Consider the following 23275-nt stretch of genomic DNA (forward strand, 5'->3'; position numbering starts at 1 on the left):
TAAGAATTAAAAGTAGAATTGCATATACATGTAAGTATAAATGATTAAGAATTAAAAGTAGAATTGCATATGCATGTAAGTATAAATGATTAAGAATTAAAAGTAGAATTGCATATGCATGTAAGTATAAATGATTAAGAATTAAAAGTAGAATTGCATATATTTGTAAATATAATCTGACACCAACTAAATAGGTATGAACATGTCTGATTAAGAATTAAAAGTAGAATTGCATATGCATGTAAGTATAAATGATTAAGAATTAAAAGTAGAATTGCATATACATGTAAGTATAAATGATTAAGAATTAAAAGTAGAATTGCATATACACGTAAGTATAAATGATTAAGAATTAAAAGTAGAATTGCATATACATGTAAGTATAATCTGACACCAACTAAATAGGTATGAACATGTCTGATTAAGAATTAAAAGTAGAATTGCATATGCATGTAAGTATAAATGATTAAGAATTAAAAGTAGAATTGCACAGTATCACGTACACCTAGGTAAATTGCATTTCATCCGCCGCCCCCCCCCCCCTTGCACCATTCATTTCAGTAGGCACCCTCTGGAATTATTAGCTCTTTTTAATTCAACTCGCCTGCTTGGGAGCTCAATCATTTTGACAAATTATTTTCAACTTCAAACCTCATACTCGACGACGAGAATTTTTAAACTGCGCTTAAATCCTTGATGCGGTTGAGCGTGAAGCTTTTACGCTCGGAGTAGAACTAGGTATTGTTGTGATGTGGTGTGTCCATTAAAGAAACTTGTGTCTCTTCAGCTTTTGTACTTCCTCGAATACTCAAATCATATCTCGTTATTGTGGGCCATCAGTTGTCTCATAATTCATCTATCGATAGTGCTTCCTCACCTCAGTGTGGAATCATCAGTAGTCCCAAACCACCAGCCGGCCCATAGATTGTTACTCCAATAGAAAATCCATATCGCAACTGAGGAAAAGTTGTTCTTAATTCTTAAATACTCTCATTTCTGCCTGTAGTAGAAATTCATATATATATAATAATTTATTAAAATATCTCAAATTCAATTCTAGAATTTAATAATACCTTTATCATGCTCCCAATTTTGCAGTAGGTCCAATCACACACTATTTTACCTTCATCCCAACCCCAACCTGATTATTATTTCGGAGTTGTAATTGAGGAATATTGTTTTTCAAATTTTATAACGATTTTGCCATTTGTAGTTTCTCTTGTCCTTGTCCAGTCCTACTTTATTACTCATCGTTACGATTTTGCATTGCTCGGATAGTGAAATGACCTCATGTTCTTTCCTTTAGGACCATTTCCGTTTTAATATTCCCATCAACAATTATCTCCCTTCCGCCGCGTCTCCCCTTCCCCGTCTCTATAGGTCCGTTCCTGGCCACGAGGTCTGACTGCCCACTCGGGTGAGATTTGTGAGATTGAGTTCTTCTTAGCCATTAGATCCATAATGAGAATTTAAAGAAATTTAATCAATTGAACAATGCCGTATGAAACTATGGTTGGAAATACAAAGAAATACAAAATCAAACATAAACAATGTTATGTTATAAGACTTAGTTACAAAATACATAAACTACCATCACCTCAATAACAGGTCTAACATTCGGTACTATGAATATGTGGCCATATTTGATGTTGATTTTCCAGACATAGTCAGTAAGTGGTCTGCCAAGATTTGTCCTTTCGAAGTCTGATGTGTAACTTATCTGTAAGCCTACATTCGCCCTACATATGAATCTGCTGTGTATATTTGATATTGATTTTCCAGACATAGTTCGATTAAGTGAAAAAAAACATATAAATATGAGAGGACGTACAAACCATAGTTCAGTAGGAAAACACCATCACAATAGCATGTGTGCACTTATGATGTCAGACATAGTTTGTATTCTAATAATGATTTCAATGTATTTTGCAACATATCGCATTGCAAACTATGGTAACAAATCAATATAAATAACTATAAGATTTGGGCTATGCATTGCAAGGTATGATGCATTCTCCCAAGTAGTTGTATTGCCAAAGGGTGTCAATATTATTTATAGGCACAGATTGGTGAGAAATGGATACAAAGCTGGGAACCTTAAATCAGCCTTGAGCTGTGATTATGTCAAGAACAATGAAATTGTGGCCATATTTGATGTTGATTTTCTACCAAACCCTGATTTCCTTAAGCAGACAGTTCCACATTTTAAGGTAAACAATGTCCAGCTCTAGCAAGGTTTTTATATCAGAAGAATGTATGCTAACATAATTCAAATTGTTATGCAGAGAAATCCTGAGCTTGGTTTAGTTCAGGCTCGATGGAATTATGTGAACAAATATACAAACAGATATTTCACAGGATTATAAATAAAATTGTAAATCTAAAGGACTTTGCTTGCAATAATGAAATTGAACGAGTAATATCGATATATGTTCCATGTTAAAATCCCTCCCTGCATCAAAATTTTGTAGTTGTGGTGAAGGTATAATTTATACTCTAAACAGTTCACAAATCAACATCCAAATTGAACAAGTCTACTGAATTAGCTTTGTATTTCTCTCTCAAGTTGTCAATGCTATATTTTTCAAACTTTTTGTTTCTTATTAGCTAAAGATTGAGTGCATGTGATTGTAATGGGAGAGCTTTATCAGGACTTTGTTTGCAATAATGAAAGTGATAGGTCCAATATGGATGACGTTATAAATAATGGGGTTAAAAATGTTTAACAAAGTTCAACGGTGAGAAATCATGGAAAGCATAATTAATCATCTATATTAATTCTCAAGTGAAGACAAAACATTGTATTTGACAGATAAAAATCAAGCTTAAGACAGGCATCCTAATCACAATCCAAAACATTGTATCATGCAGGTGTTATTCATAAACCTGCTTGGAAATCTAAATTTTTTTTTGTACATATGGCAGGATAAGGAATTTTTAAGTGCTTAGATGGTAAAGGTGTGTAACACAAATCTCTACAATTTGTTGTTACCTGCAGTATAATGTCCTTATCCCTTAGCTTTGAAAATGAATGCAGACTTTAATAATGAAAATACATTCATCTACAGTTTAAGGGAAAACCAAGCATTATTTGAAAGAGAGGCAAGATAAAGTGGACGCAAGATCCTTGGGAGCATTCCCTGCATGATATCTAATGCAAAACTAATTGCATTAAAATCCTAAAAATTCCCGATGCATGATATATTATGCACTCAACTAACTAATCTAAATCTTATGTTTTGTGCCTCGGGTGCTTTTGGATCAAGTTGAAGAAGATCAAACCAATAATTGAAGCCACTAAACAAAAGCTTGTTGTCAAATATATTATATTGTTTTCCTTATGTCACAAATACCAGACAAAAAAATTTGTTTGAAGCCACTAAACAATTGAAAACTTATAACCAACAGGAATTCAAACAAAAGCATGCTAGCAAAAACTACTCTCTTCGGATTCTCATCTTAGTTCAGTTTATAAGATATAGATTTGAACAATGTACATCAGTAATGTTGTATGCATCAAGAACAGCTTGAGAAACAAGGACTTGATCTAGTAAAATCTTGTTTAGCTAATATGACCAGTTATCTTTATTTTGGGATTGTATTTCTAAACATCACAGGTCCTTAAACCTCCAGGTTCTCATTGTGTTATTGTATTCCATTTGGCTGTGACCTAACTAAAATATACAAACTAAGCTACCGATTATCTGTCAACTATTAGGCTGTGATCAAATTAATAGTATGAAATGGAAACAATACTTTAGCATAAAAATAGCCAAGAAGATAGCTGAGTAATCTAAATCTTATGTCAAATTCATAAACAAAAGCTAAAAGGTTCTCCAAAAGCTTGCAATATCTGCATACCAACAAAATTAATTGCAACGGACTAGAAAAAAAAATCAGAAACAAAATTACATGAACTTAATTTGAGTTTTCTTCCGGTATATGTGTATAAAATTAGCGTGAACATGATGTGCTTGATTATAGATATATGGCATGGCCAAGGCGTCTGTTGATTACAAGTGTACACAAACATATAAATCATTCGATTTTTCACAAAGGTAAGGAGAAAGTATGAAAATCAAGAAATAGGAATTTATTTAGATAACATACCTCAGATCCTTTGCCTCCCGTCGGCTGAAAATTCCCCTCTTCTTGATTGTTCCCCTAAAATATCCATATTAATAGTTGTGAAAGATCTCCCAGGTGAAAAAAAGTAGAGGGAAATATTAGAGGGAAATTTTGGAGGGAAAGAAAAAGAGGGAAACACATTTGGGGGGAAATTTTACAGGGAAATCGGAAGATCTTACCTTCCGATTTTTGCTACCGAATTCCGCAGCCGGCCATCAAAAGATACAGATGAAATCAATTTTTCTTAAATTCCTTTGGCTACCCTCGCGTAAGAAGGCGGAACAAGTCTTGTTCCGCCTTCTCACGAGTATTAGTAAACCCTTGGGTTAACGGGTTAAATGGGATAAAACGCTCACGTGCGGGTTTGTTAGTCATTGGGCTGTTTTTTGTGTTTGGCAGTATAATGAAGGGTTAAACCCCCTTAATCCCCCATTTATCCCCTTGCCAAACACAGCCTAAAGGAATAAAATAATTTACCTTCCTCAAATTGTTTAAAACATTTTCCTGCTAAAAAAGTTATTCGCAAGAATATTTATTTTGAAAGATAACTTCTTTTATTTTTGTAATTATTAACCATCTTAAACGGATCCTATCCACTGCAGCTAAATTTTTTGGAAATGTGATATACCCACTGAAAATTATTTAATTAAGGGTCAAAAGTTCCAAAATTATTTTGTGAGTGCCACATAGATATTTCAGAACAGAATTCACGCATAACTTAAGGTACTTTAACTATTAACAACTTTAGGACATAAAAGTGCAAAGTAGAATAATGCATAAGGTATTTAAGTGCTATAATTAGCCAAAGTTTTGGTTTTACCCGATATTGTTCCCTTACACATTTGTTGTTTACTAACCGCTACTTTAACTGCTTTTAACTTGAAAAAACCCATAAAAATCAAAATTGCAAACTAACCTCGTCTTATCTCCTCTAGTGGTAAATTTTTTTCCCTGGGTGTTAGTAAATTTTTTCCCTTTGGTGTCCTTTCTTTTGTCTCTTAATTAGGCACCTTTCATTAGCTTAACGCGTGCATATTGTCAGAAGTTATGATTGTTAAAGATAAGTTTCACAAAACTACCTTGAGATATTTGGGATTTTGTGGGATTTCTAATCTACTGCCAAAAATACATCCTTAGATAATGGGGTTGCACAACCTGTTCGGCAAATAAAAACAATTATCACAGATACATGAAAGTTTTGCTTATTTAAAACAGTTACATGAAAGTTTGAAAGGAGATTTTGGCATGTACTGTGTCTCTTGTTATTCACTGTTGAAACCTATTAGAAGTTTTGCTTATTTATTTATTATTTCTTTGTTAATTGCTATTATGGCATGTAAAGTCGAAATTATTGTTAATCTCATCTCATCTTGTTCGAAGTTTTGAGTTTTGCACTTGACATCTCTTTCTGGGTAGTTTTATGTCACTTGATCACTAGTAATTTGTTCTACTATTTCCGATCTTTTTAGTAGTTGTTTATAACCTTCATAATTTCTAAGATGATATTGTATGATAACAAGTCAACAAGTTATATAAGCAATTGAGGTCACCACTTGATCTTTGATTTTCTACGAGGCTCGCACTACACGTCAATGCTGACCATCCAAATTATAGTATGATAATTAACTAAATTAATCAGAAAACTTAAAAGACTTTTAAGATGCACAGTTTGTTATTATGTTTAGCTCTTTTCTTTTAGCAAGTGCTACTTGTAGTTCTTTACAATATGATAATTTTATTTTATAAGTTTATTGCATGTTGATGTATGAGACGGTTCATATTCAGTAGACTAACGTGTTATAAACATCTATCCTCATATGTATGTTGTACGTTATTTGGTACCGTCTTATGCTTCGTTTCTACTACTCAAATTTGACATTTTATATGCGAATGATCCCTTGTACTATCGCAAGTTGCAGACAAACCCTAACTTCTATTTGTGATTTGTAATAGCTTATTTAGGTTCCCTCGACAGGTCAGTCCTAGAACTGATGAGAGGAAGAGCTGATATCTCACTTTGTTGAGATATTTTGCTTAAGGTTCTTGTTTCCTTTGTGAAACAGGAATTCCTATTGCGACCTGACTCTCTTGTTGTGCTGTCGAGGTGCTGTCGAAATTTTCGCTGCGCGTAACATTCTTAACCTTATTGAAGACCTTCTTCTATATATAGTAATTTGGGTTCTCTCCTTACAAATTTTGACGAAATGATAGTACACTTGAACACACGTAAATACATATACACGTCACGTTTACATACCTAATGGGATAGAAGCCTTCCTCTGACAGCCGGTCACACACATTTGTTCTAAATTAAAATGATATATGTAGGGATATACTCACTTCCATTAATTTTTAAATTCTAGATGCAGACAGTTTCTGACAAATCGTTCATGAGCATACCACGTGATCGGAGGCATCTAGACACCCGATACAAGGATGGAATAGAAGTCTTCTTAACCTACTCTGACACCAACCCTCTACGGTCGCCGAGTGAGTCGATTTTCTGTCCTTGCAAGAATTGCAGGAATGGTAAAATACTCACTAAGAGTGACGTAAGTTTCCATCTGTCAATCAATGGATTTGATAGCTCTTATGTATTTTGGAGTCATCACGGTGAAGGCGTCCCGGTGATGCAATTAGAGGAAGAGTTCACTGATGTCGATAATCCGACAGTTAACACGACTGATATGTTGGAAGATATTCTTGCAGCGCCGTCTTCGAGTGATGTCAACACTACTGATATATTTCAAGATGTAGACCGATTGATGAAACTTGTTGAAGAAAACGAGTCACCGTTATACGAGGGGTGCAAGGAGTTCACAAGGCTTTCTTTTATGTTGTGGCTTCTTCATATCCAAACACTCAGTGGGATGGCTGTTACACATTTTGAGATGTTATTAGATTTGCTCAGGAAAGTCATTCCAGGCGGTGAGAAGAGCATCCCCGCAACCTCTTACGAAGCTCACAAGATTGTTGATACGCTGGGGCTTGATTACAAGAAGATAGATGCATGTCCTAATGACTGCATCCTGTACAATAAGGGTAATGAAGCTCTTGAGGAATGTCTGACGTGTCATGTATCACACTGAAAAGAACATACGGGCACATCCGAAGGCGGTTCATCCAATAAACAGAGCAGAATCCCTGTGAAGGTTCTTCGATATTTTCCAATTATTCCTAGGCTGCAGAGGTTTTTTATGTCTGCCGAGCTGGCTGAGAATATGCGATGGCATTCGACCGACCGCAAAGAGGACGGGAAACTGAGACATCCTGCTGATGGTGAAGCATGGAAGCACATCAATCGTATATACCCCGACTTTGGTAAGGAGTCTCGGAATATTAGGTTGGGGCTTGCTAGTGATGGATTTAATCCGTTTGGATTAATGAGCTCCGCTTGGTCTACCTGGCCAGTGTTGCTGACACCGTACAACCTACCACCGTCGATGTGCATGAAGCAGCCGTACATGATACTATCACTCTTGATCCCTGGAAGATATTCTCCTGGAAATGACATCGACGTTTTCCTCCAACCATTAATTGACGACCTGAAGCTTCTCTGGGAAGAAGGTGTCAGCACTTATGACGCTTATGGTAAGGAGTCTTTCTATATGCGGGCAATGGTCATGTGGACAATTAATGACTTTCCGGCATATGCTAACCTGTCTGGATGGTCGACAAAGGGTCAGATTGCTTGTTCGGTTTGCATGTCAGACTATGAGGGAAAGTTTCTAAAATACAACCGTAAGTTTTGTTATTGGGAACACAGAAGATGGTTGTCTACAGGGCACAAGTTCAGAAAGTTAATAGGAAAGTTCGACGGTAATCCAGAAAACAGACCGGCACCACCAATGATGACCGGGGAAGAAATATTTGAGCTTCTACATCCACTACCTAGAAAAATATTTGGAAAGAAAAGATTCAACAAAGAAAATCCATTTGGGGTTAGGAGAAAAATATTGAAGCAAAATTGGAAGGGAAAGGGAAAGGGTAAGCGACTTCTCAAAGGCAATTCGAAAGGAAATAAGCCTCGCAGAGCCAAGTCGCATGGGCGTGTCTCTAAGGGCACTGAACTTCCGCATGGATGGTCAAAATTCAGTATATTTTATCAGTTTCCATATTGGAGAAGTTTAAAAATACGTCACAACTTGGATGTCATGCACATCGAGAAGAACATATGCGAGAATCTCTTGAACACTTTGTTGCAGGATGGGAAAAAATCGAAAGATGACTTAAGGGCACGACGAGACCTAGCAGAATTGAACATCCGTCCTGAACTGCAAGCTATAGATAAGGGAGACGGAAAGTTTGAACTCCCAGCCTCCCGTGTCACACTATCGAAGGATGAGGTCCACAATATGTGTTTATTTCTAAAGTCTGTGAAGATACCGGATGGTTATGCTTCAAACATTTCAGCAAATGTGCATATTGAGGACAGAAAAATCTTGGGACTCAAGACACATGACCATCATATTCTATTACATCAACTTCTCCCGGTTGCGTTGCGACATGCTGAGAAGGAACTCGCGAAGGTGGTAATAGAATTCTGCGGTTTCTTTAAGCAGTTGTGCTCCAAGGTGATTGATGTCAGGGAGTTTGAAGAATTAGAGGGACGTGTAGCTAATACACTGTGTAAAATAGAAATTCTATTTCCACCCCTCGTTCTTTACGGTCATGGTGCATCTCACAATACATTTAGCATATGAAGCACGTATCGCAGGACCAGTTCAATATCGCTGGATGTACCCTGTGGAGAGGTATTTATTATTATAATGTTCAATTAATATTTGTCAAATTCCGTTACTCGGTTTTATTTTATCACAAATCATGAAACTATATGCTTGTAGGTATTTGGGTTTCATGAAACATTTGATGCATAATCGTGCACGTCCTGAAGGATCGATAGCAGAGAACTATATAAGTAATGAGAGTTTGAATTTCATCTCTCGTTACTTGCGGGGTGTGGAGACAAGGCTCAACCGTCCCCAACGAATAATTGACGGAACATTCTATAATGATCGTGGGGAGGACACTAGATTCCCCAGAATGGAGCTAGATCAAGCCCACACATATATCCTGAGCAATGATACTACATTTAACATATACGCGGCATAAGTATTTAGCCGTTTGAATTAGATCATATTCAATCACAATAATTATCTCTATTTAACCGTTATAAATGATTCTATTCTAGGCTTCACATCCGATATGTCCAGACTACTCTTAAATGCAGAACAAAAAATAAAAGAGTTATGGACACACACTCTCGACAATTCCCTACATGGCTGAAGGGTGAAGTAAGATATTCTTTACATATCTGATTAGTATATCAAATATACGTGCCTACCACCAGATATTTAAACTATTTGTTTTATTTCTTAAAGGTTGACCAACGGATTACGAATGGGGTTAACCTGTCTGAGAAAATATGTTTATATGCCAGAGGTCCTTCTAACGTGGTTAAGCATTATGGAGGCTACTGCGTCAACGGATTTAGGTTTAACACCATCGGTTTCGAAGAGAGACGTCAAACGCAAAACAACGGTGTGTTTTGCTTATTTTCGCAACTGTCATACGCTAGTTCAAAAGATCTAAATCCAATACAAGGTGAATTCTATTGCTACGATCAGGTAGAAGACATCGTGGAGATTTTCTATGGGATTAATAAGGAAGTCAGACATGTGATATTTAAGGTTCGTTGGTGTGAGCTGAAAAAGACGAAGGATGACTACGGTTACACACTCGTTAATCTTAACAAGGAAATATATCAGAATGAAAAGTACATGTTAGCTGCTCACGCCAAACAGTGCTTTTATGTCAAAGATATAATGAAAAATGACAAATGGGTTGTACTTAAGAATCCGCCTAGAGCCTACATTCATGAAGCTGTGTCAGACGAAGATCACGATGAGGAGGTTATCTTGGCCGACGAAACAGTTACTGAGTTTTCCTTGACACAAAATAATAATCTGATGGATGAAATTACACTAGCATGCCCTGATGTACCTGCGATTAAATGTGAACCAAGGCGTAAAGGTAAAAAACCAGTTCGCAGCGGAGTCCATAAAACTATAAGAACAGTCCTTTTGTCGGCACGCACATGGTCTCAGGCTAACCGCACACGGTCGCAGAGTAGAGCCTCAACATCGTCATAATAATGTATCAGTTTGTGTCATGTATTATAGTATTGCTTTTATATTATCTGTTTGACTGGTTATCATGTATCAGTTTGTATCATGTATTATAGTATTACCTTTATATTATCTGTTTGACTGGTTATCATATGCTAGTTTGTGTCATGTATTATAGTATTGCCTTTATATTATCCGTTTGACTGGTTACCATGTGTTATTTATTAATTATTTGCATTATATGCATTTGTTGGATGCTCATTATATTTTCAAAGTATAGATGACAAAAGGACTACGTAAGAAAGCGCTTGAGAGACTTTTTGGTGGACATTCTAGAGGCGACGCACATGCCTCTACGTCAGGTATTTTTATTTATATGTTATATCTGTACATTTCTATAAACTATTAATGTGAGCCTAACATTATTTTTTAACATTTCCTACACAGAACGCAGAGATGCTACACATGACTCGCCGCCACAGGACACAGGCAGCGGAGATGCTTCACATGATGCAGAGGCACATGCTGATCCTACACAGCATGCTGAGATACCATCGTCGCCGCCACCGCTACGTGCAGATGTATTGGAGGAGCAGAGATATGAGCCATATAGTGCAGCTGTAGAAGCTGCGCCACTACCACCAGATTCTATTCCAGATCAGCGAGTCCACGACCCGACCAAGATGAAGGGTGATTGGGAATCTTATCATGCTTTGCGACCTATCGCGCAGCGTAGGTACGAACAAGCAAGGCATAGATGCATCGAACTGAAAGGTGTGAATAGATTTTTATACTTTATCGGTTATTATTTTACTTTTTATCATCGATATGGATTGATTTATATGCCACCCGATTTTTATTGTTTCGCAGGTACCGAGCGACCTCCTAAGCGCGGTCGCAGTGCTACCAAGCCACAGAACCTCATCCCTGATATTCATCGGAGGGCCGTGATCCGATGGGAGCACGGAGTGCCTGTCGGGGCATTTGCTAATGCTTTCAATAATTTTCTCACCGCTTTAGCCAGGAGACATGATTTCTTTAATATTTTTTTGACGTGGAAATCATAACGAATTGATGCGCTGGTGGCTTGTTGGAGATATATATGTGTGAGTTATTTATTTGAATTTTCATCATTTGGAGTTATTAGATTATTATTATGTTTAATACACTGATTTGTATCTCTTTTTTTTATATGCTGAAGCGATTTTTCTTCCTTGACGATAACATTTGTGCCTGGACTTACTGCTTCATGCAAATCAATCTATCGTTTAAGAGGTGGCGATCTGAGGTGAAGAAAAAGTATTTCGTTCAAATAACAAATGATTAGGAGCGCTTCTGGCATCTTGATGAGCGTGTAGATGGAGTAGAATTTTTTGCACTTTGTGATTACTGGGACACGGCTGAAATCCAGGTATTATTATCGTACATTTTTTCATTTTATATGCTAAATTTCTATATTTTCCTGATTTGACATTGTTTTCTAGGCTCAATTTTTTCATTTTATATGCTAAATTTCTATATTTTCCTGATTTGACATTGTTTTCTAGGCTCAAGCTGAAATAGCAAGGAGGAACCGCAACGCTCCCCGTAGTTACGAGCACCACGGGGGCTCCAGGTCCTTTAGCCAGCATTATCATTAATTAGAGCTTGAGGTATATAATATATTAGCTTATAAATTGTCAATTTGAGTATACTTTATGTGTTATGGGTTAATAATATATTTGAATAAAATAGGGAAGGGAAGATCTTGGATATTTTACAGATCGTAATCTGACTTCTTGGAGCCCGAATTACGCCGATGAAGAGAAGAAGACGAAGAACAAGGATCTGGCTGTAAGTAACAGTTCATTTGTACATTCAATTTTATAATAATGCATCATTAAAAAGTTGACTTGCTCGGGTTATTTTGATATATCGCAGGAGAAATTACATGCCAAGGTACAAGAGCAAATATCTCAGTCTTAGGTCGGTTCTAGCACTCCAGCCCGGCTAAGTAGAGAGGAGGAGGACTCCATCATCGAGACGGTCATTGGACCGAGTAGGAAGAACAGATACCGGTGGAGAGGATCCGAGCAGAGGCCACACGAGTCTAGTAGCACCTACGAGTCTACAGCACCACCAGGAACACCAGGAAGCAGTTCATTTCAAGACTCGATGAAGCAGCGGATGAAAGCGATTGAAGATTGGCAGTCACAGCAAACAATATATCAGCGGATTGCGGAGGAAGAACGGAGACGTCGGGAGCAGCAAGCATTAGAGTTCATACAGTTCATGTCGACTCAGTCTCAGGAGGCTCAGGAGGCATATAGGAGACGATTTATGGCGGATCAGGTAATATATATATTTTATTTTTTGGGGGAGGGAGGGGGGGGGGGGTGGGGGGTGTGGAGTGTGGTGCATGCGTGCATGCGTGTACGCGTGCGTGCATACGTGCATGCGTGCACACGTGTATGCATGCGTACATGCGTGCATGCGTGTACGTGCGTGCGTATACGCGTATGTGCATGTACACGTATAAGCATGTACGCGTACATGCGCGTATGGTGAGAAATTGTGCGTGTACGCGTATTGTTGTAAAAATTATGCGTGCATGTGTTGTTAGGGTGTGTGCATGCGTTGTTGTAAAAATTGTGCGTGTGTGCGTATAATACATAAGAATATGCCATGATACTCTCTTATTGCTATACTTGAATGTCATGCCATGTTGTTAACGTTTGATTGATATTTGCAGGCCGGGACTTCTAGAAAAGGTGGAGCTGGTGATGAGGAGGAGGATGATGATGATCTGGAGGACTGATTTGTTTTTTTACCTTTGAAAACAATGAATGAGTGTGTTGTATAAATAATATTTATCATGGTGTGTACTGTATAAACAACGTTTATTATGTTGGGATATTTTAATTAAATTATATGTGTTATATATGCGTGAGAATGAATATTATACTGCTGATTGAACATGGTTTTAAATTTAATATATTATTGTACAGGTTTTTTCAATTTTCAAATTATTTTTAAAAAAATGTTGGAAATATTTAGCGACGGATTCGCCGTCGCTAAATGTTCTTTTAGCGACGAAAAACAGATACGGGGGACAAATAATACCGACGGATTTTCCGTCGCTAATGTTAATAGCGACGGAATATTCGTTTAATTAATTTTTTTATTTTTAAAAAAATATTTATAGCGACGGCTTTTCCGTCGCTAATAAGTTTTAGCGACGGATTTTCCGTAGCTAAAGTGAGTTATAGCTACGGAATATCCGTCGCTAATGTTTTTTTATTTTTTTAATTAAAGTAATGCGACAGATTATCCGTCGCTAATTTTCCGTCGCTAAAATTTAGCGACGGAATATCCTTCACTAAAATCAATTTTAGCTACCCTCACTGTACTGACGGTATTTTGGCGACGGAATTTTATTTTTTCCGTCGCTAAAGGTTTTAGCGACGGATTTTCGACTTTTAGCGACGGATTTGTCCGTCGCTAAAAGTCATGTTTCTAGCAGTGGGTTCTATAATTTTGAACTTTTTAGGGTATTTTGTGCAATTTTAAAACTTTTTAGGTTTTTTTTGCAATACTTTATGTATTATAGTATGTTAGCTACGTATAATTTTTTTTATCTTAACAAACTAATACCTTGACATGGCTAGGGTGGGGGACAATTTCTGATGATACAAACTCTAAAAAATTCTTAAATGTAATTATTATTCTATAGTGATACATATAGACTTTAGCTTTTGATGTATATGAGAGCTTTACTTAAGCTTCATATTTTGTATTCTCCATTACATATCCTTCTCTTGAACAGCTAAGTCTAAGCTCTCCTCTCCTTTTTTTTCTCATCCTTCATAATAGGTGATGGCTATGGTCATATCTCTGCTCTTAGGATTGGGACGCTTGAATAGGAATTAGACTACAGAATTCAAGCTTAAGATAGGATTTTTGGATTATTAATGAAATATGAATAGGATATCTCACCCTGTTCCTTTCCATCAAAAAATAAAAATAAAAGATTTACCACTATATAATGTCTTCACCCTTCTTTTCGTGAGAAAATCTATGTTGAGCATGTTATGCAACTATTTCACCTTCTTTAGCATTTCAACTTCTTCATTGTTGAACATTGTCATGTAGTTGAGAGTTAGTTTATCTGTAAAGCTTTACTTAAATATCCTACAAGTACAATTAAATATTTTAAATCTTTATTTAATCATAAAAGAACTATCATAAGACATGATCTTTTGGGACAAGATAGAGGGTTTAATCTCACATTAAAAAAAATAGATGCTCATTACTAAAAGAACTACACCATGAATTTCTAAAAGAACTACAATATGAACTTGGTAAAGAAACGTAAACAATAATGTTTTAATTTCAAGCTCTTTACAACATAAGCTTAATTTACTCTTTCACATCACTTGTTGGTATATAAATAATTCATCCAACATTATAATTCAAGCTCAAATTGTTAAAAAAAGTTCACAACAGTTCCAATTATTATGGATCAGATACTGAGATTAAAGAAAAAGAAGTTAGATATTATATGTGTTGGCCTTCTTATTTTGATGATGTTTAACAAATAATTTACAACTAATATTGTTTGTCTAGTATTTGTGTTTATCTATTTATTATAGATAAATAACAAGTTGGAGGTTGGATGGATTGCGCTATAACGATCATATCAAATGGAGGTTGGTGGAATAGTGGTTGAAGCCTTGCAATTCAAGTTAAAGATTCAAGTTCAAGCTTCATCCGCGAGTGTACCAAGATAGAGCTTCGTTGAAGATCACAAGCTTGGGTATATTTAGTTTATAGGTTTATATTATGTGTGTTAGTACTTTAAGCTCAATCATATACACACATACACGTTTTGGTTTTGTATATATATAGTTATATATATACATATATGTTTTGGTTTGATAGGTTTCAAGTTTTACTATGAAACAATTGAATACAATTGGAAAACATTTTTTTTTATACTTATATGCATTTATATGATTTCATCAACATCAATTTTATTTAGTTCCATGAAATCATGTTTTAGTGTATTATATGTGTATTTTGATAAAATACTATATTCATTGTTTATAGACTTTATAACAATAGTTTACATCTTCTATTAAGTCTACAAAATCATTTTGTATTGTTTCAAAACATGGTTTAGCCAAAATGTCAAAATTCATATGTTTACATTTTTATGTTTTGGACTATTTTGTAAAATAATGATATTTTTTATTTGGGAGGTTCTTTCTAAAAACTAGTTTTTGTAGCATGTGTATTATCATGTCTACAATCATTTTTCAAAGTTTTATATTTTTTGAAATTTATTTGATATTTTTAAACATGGTTTTAAATCAGAAAAACTGCTTACAAAATTGTCATTCTCATATATCTGTTTTCGGTCGACCGCCACGGTCGACAGCGCCTTTGATTTACTCTGTGGAGCTAGCAGAGACTTTCATGGTCGATCGTGACGGTCGACCGTCAAGCTGAAAATTCCCACGATCGACCGCCATGGTCGACCGCAGATGTTTCTAAAAATTTTCTCAGTCTCTAACATGGCTCGCGGTCGACCGCGAGAATTTCACGGTCGACCGTCATATGCCCAATGGTTCTTTTTGTACAGAATCTGAAAAATCTTTTTCTGGATTTTTGGGGGATTTGGTTGGGGGTTTTCCTGTTGGTTTCTCTTCCTATATAAACCCCTCAAACCCCAATACCAAAATAATACAAGAAGTTTTTAAACAAGAGTTTAATAAGGGTTTAAATTTATTTAGTGTTTGTTTAAAAGAGTTTTGTTTGAGAAGAAGTTTTTTTACACAAGTGGAGGAGATCATCTACATTCCTTGGGCTTCATTTTAGTCCATCTCTCCATCTTATTTTTCAGAGAAGAATTTCTAAACTTAATCTTGCTTTGTATTAATTCTTTGTTGTTTATCATTAAGCTAGTATTTACAATTGAGTTTAGTTGATTTGATTTCCCGCAGATGTTTCTAAAAATTTTCTCAGTCTCTAACATGGCTCGCGGTCGACCGCGAGAATTTCACGATCGACCGCCGTATGCCCAACGGCTCTTTTTGTACAGAATCAAAAAAATCTGATTTCTGTGATTTTGTGAGATTTGGTTTGGGGTTTTTGCTGTTGTTTTCTCTTCACATATAAACCCTCAAACCCCTTCTATCTGAGTAACCAATGAGAATGTTTTAAACAAGTTTAACAAGGGTTTTAAAGTTTGTTTTGTGTGTTTTAAAAGAGTTTGGTTTGTGAAGACTGTTTCACAAGTGGAGGAGATCATCTACATTGTTTGGGCTTCATCTTAATCCATCTCTCCATCTTGTTTTTTCAGAGAAGAATTTCTAAACTCATATCTAGCTTTACATTTGCATATTTGTTTTGATTATCATTTTTTAAAGCTAGTTTTTATATTGAGTTTAGATTTGATAACTTATTGTTACACACACCCATATTGAGCTTATTGTATTCATACATAGTATATTTGGGTTGGTGAGTGTTGTAACTTTGAGTGTGAGCTTATATTGAGTTCTCATCTATTGTAGAGAACAAATTATTTGTATTTGTGAGTTTCATTGTGAAGATACACTTTATAATACACTTGTACACCGAGAGGAGTGGTTGGTAAGAGACGGGGTCGAATCCAAGAGGAGTGGCGTCGGTTGACGAACCTAGGGAGAGGTCGTATCCGAGCACTTAAGGAGGAGGACACGGACTAGGCCAATACTTAGAGGGTGTAGAGTGTGATTGCAAGTGTGTAGTTATAAAGTTTTCGGTTAGCTAGAAAACTGAGTGTGAGGTGTAAACGTTGTTCGGATAAGCGTAGAAAACCCGGTTGTGATAGTGGATTTCTCCTCGGGAATGAGGAACGGAGACGTAGGATGGAAGGTCCGAACTCCGTGATCATTTGATTGTGTTTGTGTGTGCTTTGGCGTTCATTTATATTTGTGCTCGTTGCTCATATCGCCATTGTCTCATTAGTTAGTTTGTCCACCTCTTTGTTTACATTATTTACCATTGTGTTGTTTATATATCCTTGCTCATATATTTATAATATCTCATTGCTAGGATATATTCATTAGTTCATATTGCATATCCTAGCTCATGTATCTTGTTATATTTTATACTTGCTAGGATAACTTATTAATTAGCTTTAATTGATATAAAATCAGATTAGATTAGCATAAGACCCTAATCACCCCCCCTCTAGGGTCTAACAATATGTCTCAACAATTTAAGCATAAAGAACAAAGAAGTATAGACATGTAACTATAAAGTATAGATATATAATACATGAATCTTTTAATTTCTACCAGTAATTTTTTCCATATTTGTATATGTCACTACAAACACGATATCTAAATGTTGTTAAAATTTGAAACGTGAAAGATGTAAACACAAAAAAATAACATTTTAAGCAATAAATAAATCAATCCCATAAAAGATACGTGGTTGTTTTATGCTTACTGCTTGAAGTTTCAGTTCGTGTATAATGCAAATGTTCATGAGAACAGTGAGCACATCTCTTTAAGAAAAAAATAAACTGTATTTAAGAAAAGTCAAGAAAAAAATAGGAACCTTATCATTTAAACATGTACCTGCGGTTCGTAATTGATCTTCAACTTGTGTTTCTGTTCTTCTTGAAGGAAGAGAGCAAATTATGTATCTAAAAATTTTATAAAAGTGAGAAAAGTTAAAAAATATTAATGAAATAAAGAGAAATTGGAGTTAGATCTTGAAAAATAGTTCAATTTAATCCATGAGTGTCATGGATGTCCGATGTGTGGGGCAGATAATTGAAATTTTGTTGTTTAAAGCCATTAAACTTTACATTATGTAAAAATAAAACTTAATTAAGTAAAATCAAGGAGAAATATAGAAAATGTTAAAATTTCAACACTCACCTAGCAATTAACCTAGAAAATCTCACAAGTTCAATACTTATTCGTGGTATTCCTGCAAAAGCATAGCAAATATGAAACTAAAAAAAGATGAATGAAATAAAGAGAAATTGTGAACCATCAAGTCAAAATTTTGTTGTTTATGCTATAAAACTTCAAAGATCATCAAAATTAAATTTCTTGATGCGCTTTTTGCTCTTTTAATTGTCAATAGAGCAAGATGGTAGTTGGAAGAAAATATTTGAAGAGGTAGTAAAGGACAGGGAGGCGACGGTGTAGATCGGTAAAGGGATTTTCCCGTAAGATTTGTTACATGATAAGTTATGAGAACACAGGTTTGAATTTTATTCTAGTTTTTTCATCTTGTGTCCCTTTATTTAGTAAAAGATTTGGTCATATTTTAATTTGAACCAGTGAATCCAATTTTTTAAGAGTAATATTAGGTATATAATTTTTTATATGGGATTAGTCAGGGATATAATTATGATTAGGATAGATTAAGATCTAAATAAAATATTCTAAATAGTGAAGGATAATATTGACCATGGAAAATTTTTCATGAACTCGAACTTTTAAAAGGAGTATGATTCTTTTAAATTGTTAAGCTATAGATAGTTCACGTAGGATTAGGATAAGATATTTTAAATTGTTAAGCTATAGATAGTTCACGTAGGATTAGGATAAGATATAATTATGATTAAGATAGATTAAGATATAAATAAAATATTTAAAATTGTGAATGGTAATATTGACTATAGAAAGATTTTCCGCTTTTTCATGAACTAGAGCTTTTAAAAGGAGTATGATTCTTTTAAATTGTTAAGCTATAGATAGTTCACGTAGGATTAGGATAAGATATAATTATGATTAAGATAGATTAAGATATAAATAAAATATTTAAAATTGTGAAGAATAATATTGACTATAGAAAGATTTTCCCGAACTCGTGCTTTTAAAGAGAGTATGACTTTTAAAAGGAGTATGATTCTTTTAAATTGTTAAGCTATAGATAGTTCACGTATGATTAAGATAAGATATAATTATGATTAGGATAAATTAAGATATAAATGAAATATTTAAAATTGTGAAGGGTAATATTGACTATAGAAAGATTTTTCCGAACTCGTGCTTTTAAAAGGAGTATGATTTTAGAAATTTCGGGGGATTTATTGCGAAATGATGAAAGTTACCGGGGGTTTGGTGTAATTTACCCTATAGCTTACTTATCAAATACAAATGCATCATCGACCTAAAAATGAGCGATTGTTTATTAACTGCAAGTGACTGCCTGTGATCTTTCACTATGACAATTTCTCTAGAGACATGGATCCGAAATTCAGGGCCCTGCCCTAGCATAAGGCAACTAAGGCCTTTGCTTTGGGCCCCAAGTTGGATAAGGCCCACCCACCCATATATATAATATATATAACACTTGCATAAACCTAACCCTATTTTCCAATCTCCCACTATCGCCGCCTCCTCTCTCAGAAAGTTTTCGATCTAAGCTCAGCTCAATAAATCATCCGATCGGCCCTAGCATAAGTCAAACTCAAATCTCAAATCTCAAAAAATCATCCGCCCCAAGCTCCTCTTCTTCGGGCCGATCGCGCGATCGCATCGCACATCTTAGGAGACTAGGACTCTCCAGTCTCCCACTCCGGTGGGGTCTTCCGATCAGCCACCGCAACTTCTAACCAACTCTCCCCCTCAAACTCCTCTTCTTCGGAGCTCCCGTGGGCCGCGGCGTGCGCTAGCCACCTGGCCAGGCCCACTTCCGCTGTTCCGCAGGCCGAAGGCGGCAGTCCGTTGTCTGCACCTCCTCTCCTCTCCCAGAGTCCCGACTCCTGAGTCCCAGCTCACAGTTCCACTCTAGGCTCCGCTGAGTCCGCTCCCACAGGCCACGGTCCCACGGTTCTATCTTTCTAACTAAAACTATTTAATTTTCTTTACCATTTATTCATATTAATTTTATGCTTAATTAGACATTGTAGACATTGTAGATATTTTATGCTTAATTAGACATTGCAGAGTCCGCTGAGCTTATTGTAGATATACATTGCTATTTTATATTTTGAAAGCATGTCTAATAAAAAATATGAAAGTGGTTGTCAAAAATTGAAAAAAAAAGAAAAAGAGTTGAAAAATTAATTCGATCTCAACAAGGAGCTCTTGATAAATTTGTTTTTAGTAATAAAGAAAAATTAATTCGATCTCAACAAGGAGCTCTTGATAAATTTGTTTTTAGTAATAAAGATAATGTTACATCAACTTCAACAGAAGAAAGAATAGATGAATCTTTAGATTCTTTACTTGAGAATGAATTAGAAGCTGAGAATTTAGGACAAAATAATGATATTACCGATAATAATATTCAAGAAGAAAAAGCTAGTACTCCTAATTTTAATGAAGAATATAAAGAAAATTCACATGAGGGCCAAGAAAAAAATTTAGAGATGAATGAGATATCAAATTCAATTCTTATCAATATTTATGATTCTGGACAATGGAAATGTATCAATGAAAATTTTATAGATCTAATAGTTGAAAAAGGTCCAATTAAATATGAAGAAGTAGATTTTCCTAAAGATGAAAATAATAGACACTTTTCTACATCTGAAGAAGTAGATTTTCCTAAAGATGAAAATAATAGACACTTTTCTACATCATATTACATTAAAAAATTATCAAATGGAGAAAAACATGAAAGAAGGTGGTTAGTTTACTCAAAAGATTTAGATAGAGTTTATTGTTTTTATTGCAAATTATTTACTTCAAAATCTAGTACAAGTCAGTTAGTTAACGAAGGTACTAGGGAATAGAAAAATCTTGGATATAAAATTAAAAATCATGAAACAAGTCATGAACATATCACTAATATGTGTAAATGGGTGGATTTAGAAGTAAGATTACAAAAAAATAAGACAATAGATAAAAACATTCAAGAACAAATTAATTAAAAAAAGAACACTGGAAAAAAGTTTTGCTAAGACTTATTGCTATAGTAAAATATCTATCAAAAAATAATCTTGCATTTCGAGGAACAAAAGAAAAGATATATGAAAAAAATAATGGAAACTTTTTAGGCTTAGTTGAAATGATAGCGGAATTTGATCCCATAATGCAAGAACATGTTAAACGTATACAAGAAGGTGAAATTCAAAATCATTATCTTAGTCATAAAATGCAAAATGAACTAATAGAGTTGCTAGCTTTTGAAATTAAAAAAATAATCATTAAAAAAAATAAAAGAAGCTAAATATTTTTCAGTTATCCTTGATCGTACTCCAGATGCAAGTCATCAAGAACAAATGACTCTTATTTTAAGATGTGTTGATACTTCAACAAGTCCAATAAAGATTGAAGAATACTTTTTAGAGTTTTTAAAAGTAGATAATACTTTGGGAAAAGGTCTTTTTGGTGAACTTTTAAATATTTTGAAAAATTATGAACTTGATGTTAATGAAATAAGAGGGCAAAGTTATGATAATGGATCTAATATTAAAGGGAAACACAATGGAGTACAAAAGAGGCTATTAGATATAAAGCCTAGAGCATTCTACACACCATGTGGTTGTCATAATTTAAATTTCCTAATCAAATATCCTATTCATCTAGTGTTAACTTACACTTATTACATATTTGGTATACCAATATATATGTGCACATGAATCTAGGCTTGTGCCGACTTCCAGTAGGAAGTGTCATGTGCTTATCATACTCGTCAATTAGATGTTAAAATCAATAAATTTTATGTCAATCTTTACTATATTGAAGAAGAAAATACTAGTTGGAGATGGATAAGTTAGGGTGTCTGTAATTTCCTTTTTGTGTAATTTTCAAATGCCTCTAGTCTCTGTCTGCATGATCTTTGCTATGATTTTGCTTGAAAATCTTGCTTCTGTTTTAAACTGTATAGAAGACTGTTTAATCAAAGAACTGATATCTCTAACATCTCTAACAGGAAATAATCAAAGAACTGATGGAAAGGCTACCACACATGAAAGAGCTTATGGATATGTACTGTGGCCCTGATAGAGTGACTGCAAAGCAACAAATGCAGGAGTTAGACAGAGTCTCAAAAACTCTACCAGAGAATATACCTTCATCTGTGAAGAGGTTCACTAATCATGCCGTTCTTTCACTTCGAGTTTTATTTTTTTCAACTTAGTTTAGTTTCCTGTAAATCTTATAATGTGTCTTTCTTTGAAATGGAAAACACTGAATATGACAAACTGGAATATTTAAACAGGCCTTTGAGTGTTGACTTGGAAATGGAAATGAATGTAATTATTTTGCAATGAGAGAAAATTCTTTGTTTATCATAATATGCAACTTGTTTGGAGTATAATTTGATGTTTGGTTTCTTTGTTGATGTGAATGGGAGTAAATTTTTTGTGGATGTTCAGGTTCAGTGTAGACTTGTAGTTGACAGAAAAGATATTACTTTTGGCGATACAAATTAGTGTCGACAAAATTATATTTTTTACCGTTGCCAAAAATTATATGTTTGCCGACGCTATCTTGCGTCGGCGAAAGTATAGTTTTTAGCGACGCTTCACTCTGCGTCGCTAAAAGCTGCACTTTTGCCGACGCTACCTTACGTCGGCAATAGTATAGCTTTTAGCGACGCTATTTTGCGTCGCCAAAAGTATAGCTTTTAGCGACGCAGAGTGAAGCGTCGCTAAAAGTTATACTTTTGGCGACGCAAGATAGCGTCGCTAAAAGCTATACTTTTGCCGACGCATAGTTTTTGCCGACGCTGCATGCGTCGCTAAAAGTACACTTTTGCTGACGCAAAATATTACGCGTCGCTAAAAGTTACACTTTTCCCGACGCATGATGCGTCGCCAAAAGTGTACTTTTGGCGACGCAGTGTATTTGCGTCGCCAAATACTTTCCTTGACGCACTTTTGGCGACGCGTTAGCGACGCTGCATTTTGCGTCAGGAAAGATTTTTCCCGACGTTTTTTAAACTTTTCCCGACGTTTTTGTTTCGTCGGCAATGTTGTATTTTGTTGTAGTGTCTTATGTGATATAGCTAATTCATGTCCTAGAGCTATTTCTTTTTTTGGAGTGTTGCAACGTATATACTCATTGTTTGCTTCCTCT

At 35.1% G+C, this 23275-nt stretch overlaps 1 long non-coding RNA gene across 1 annotated transcript; it reads left to right on the plus strand.

Annotated features, from left to right (window-relative positions):
* LOC109849551 lies at window positions 5312–22465 on the plus strand. The gene is made up of 3 exons (XR_002249160.1): window positions 5312–5323; window positions 14958–14959; window positions 22128–22465. It is a non-coding gene; the product is annotated as an uncharacterized LOC109849551 (long non-coding RNA).

This window comes from Asparagus officinalis, chromosome 7 (assembly GCF_001876935.1).
Source record: "Asparagus officinalis chromosome 7, Aspof.V1, whole genome shotgun sequence".
In the NCBI taxonomy this organism is placed as follows: Eukaryota; Viridiplantae; Streptophyta; class Magnoliopsida; order Asparagales; family Asparagaceae; genus Asparagus; species Asparagus officinalis.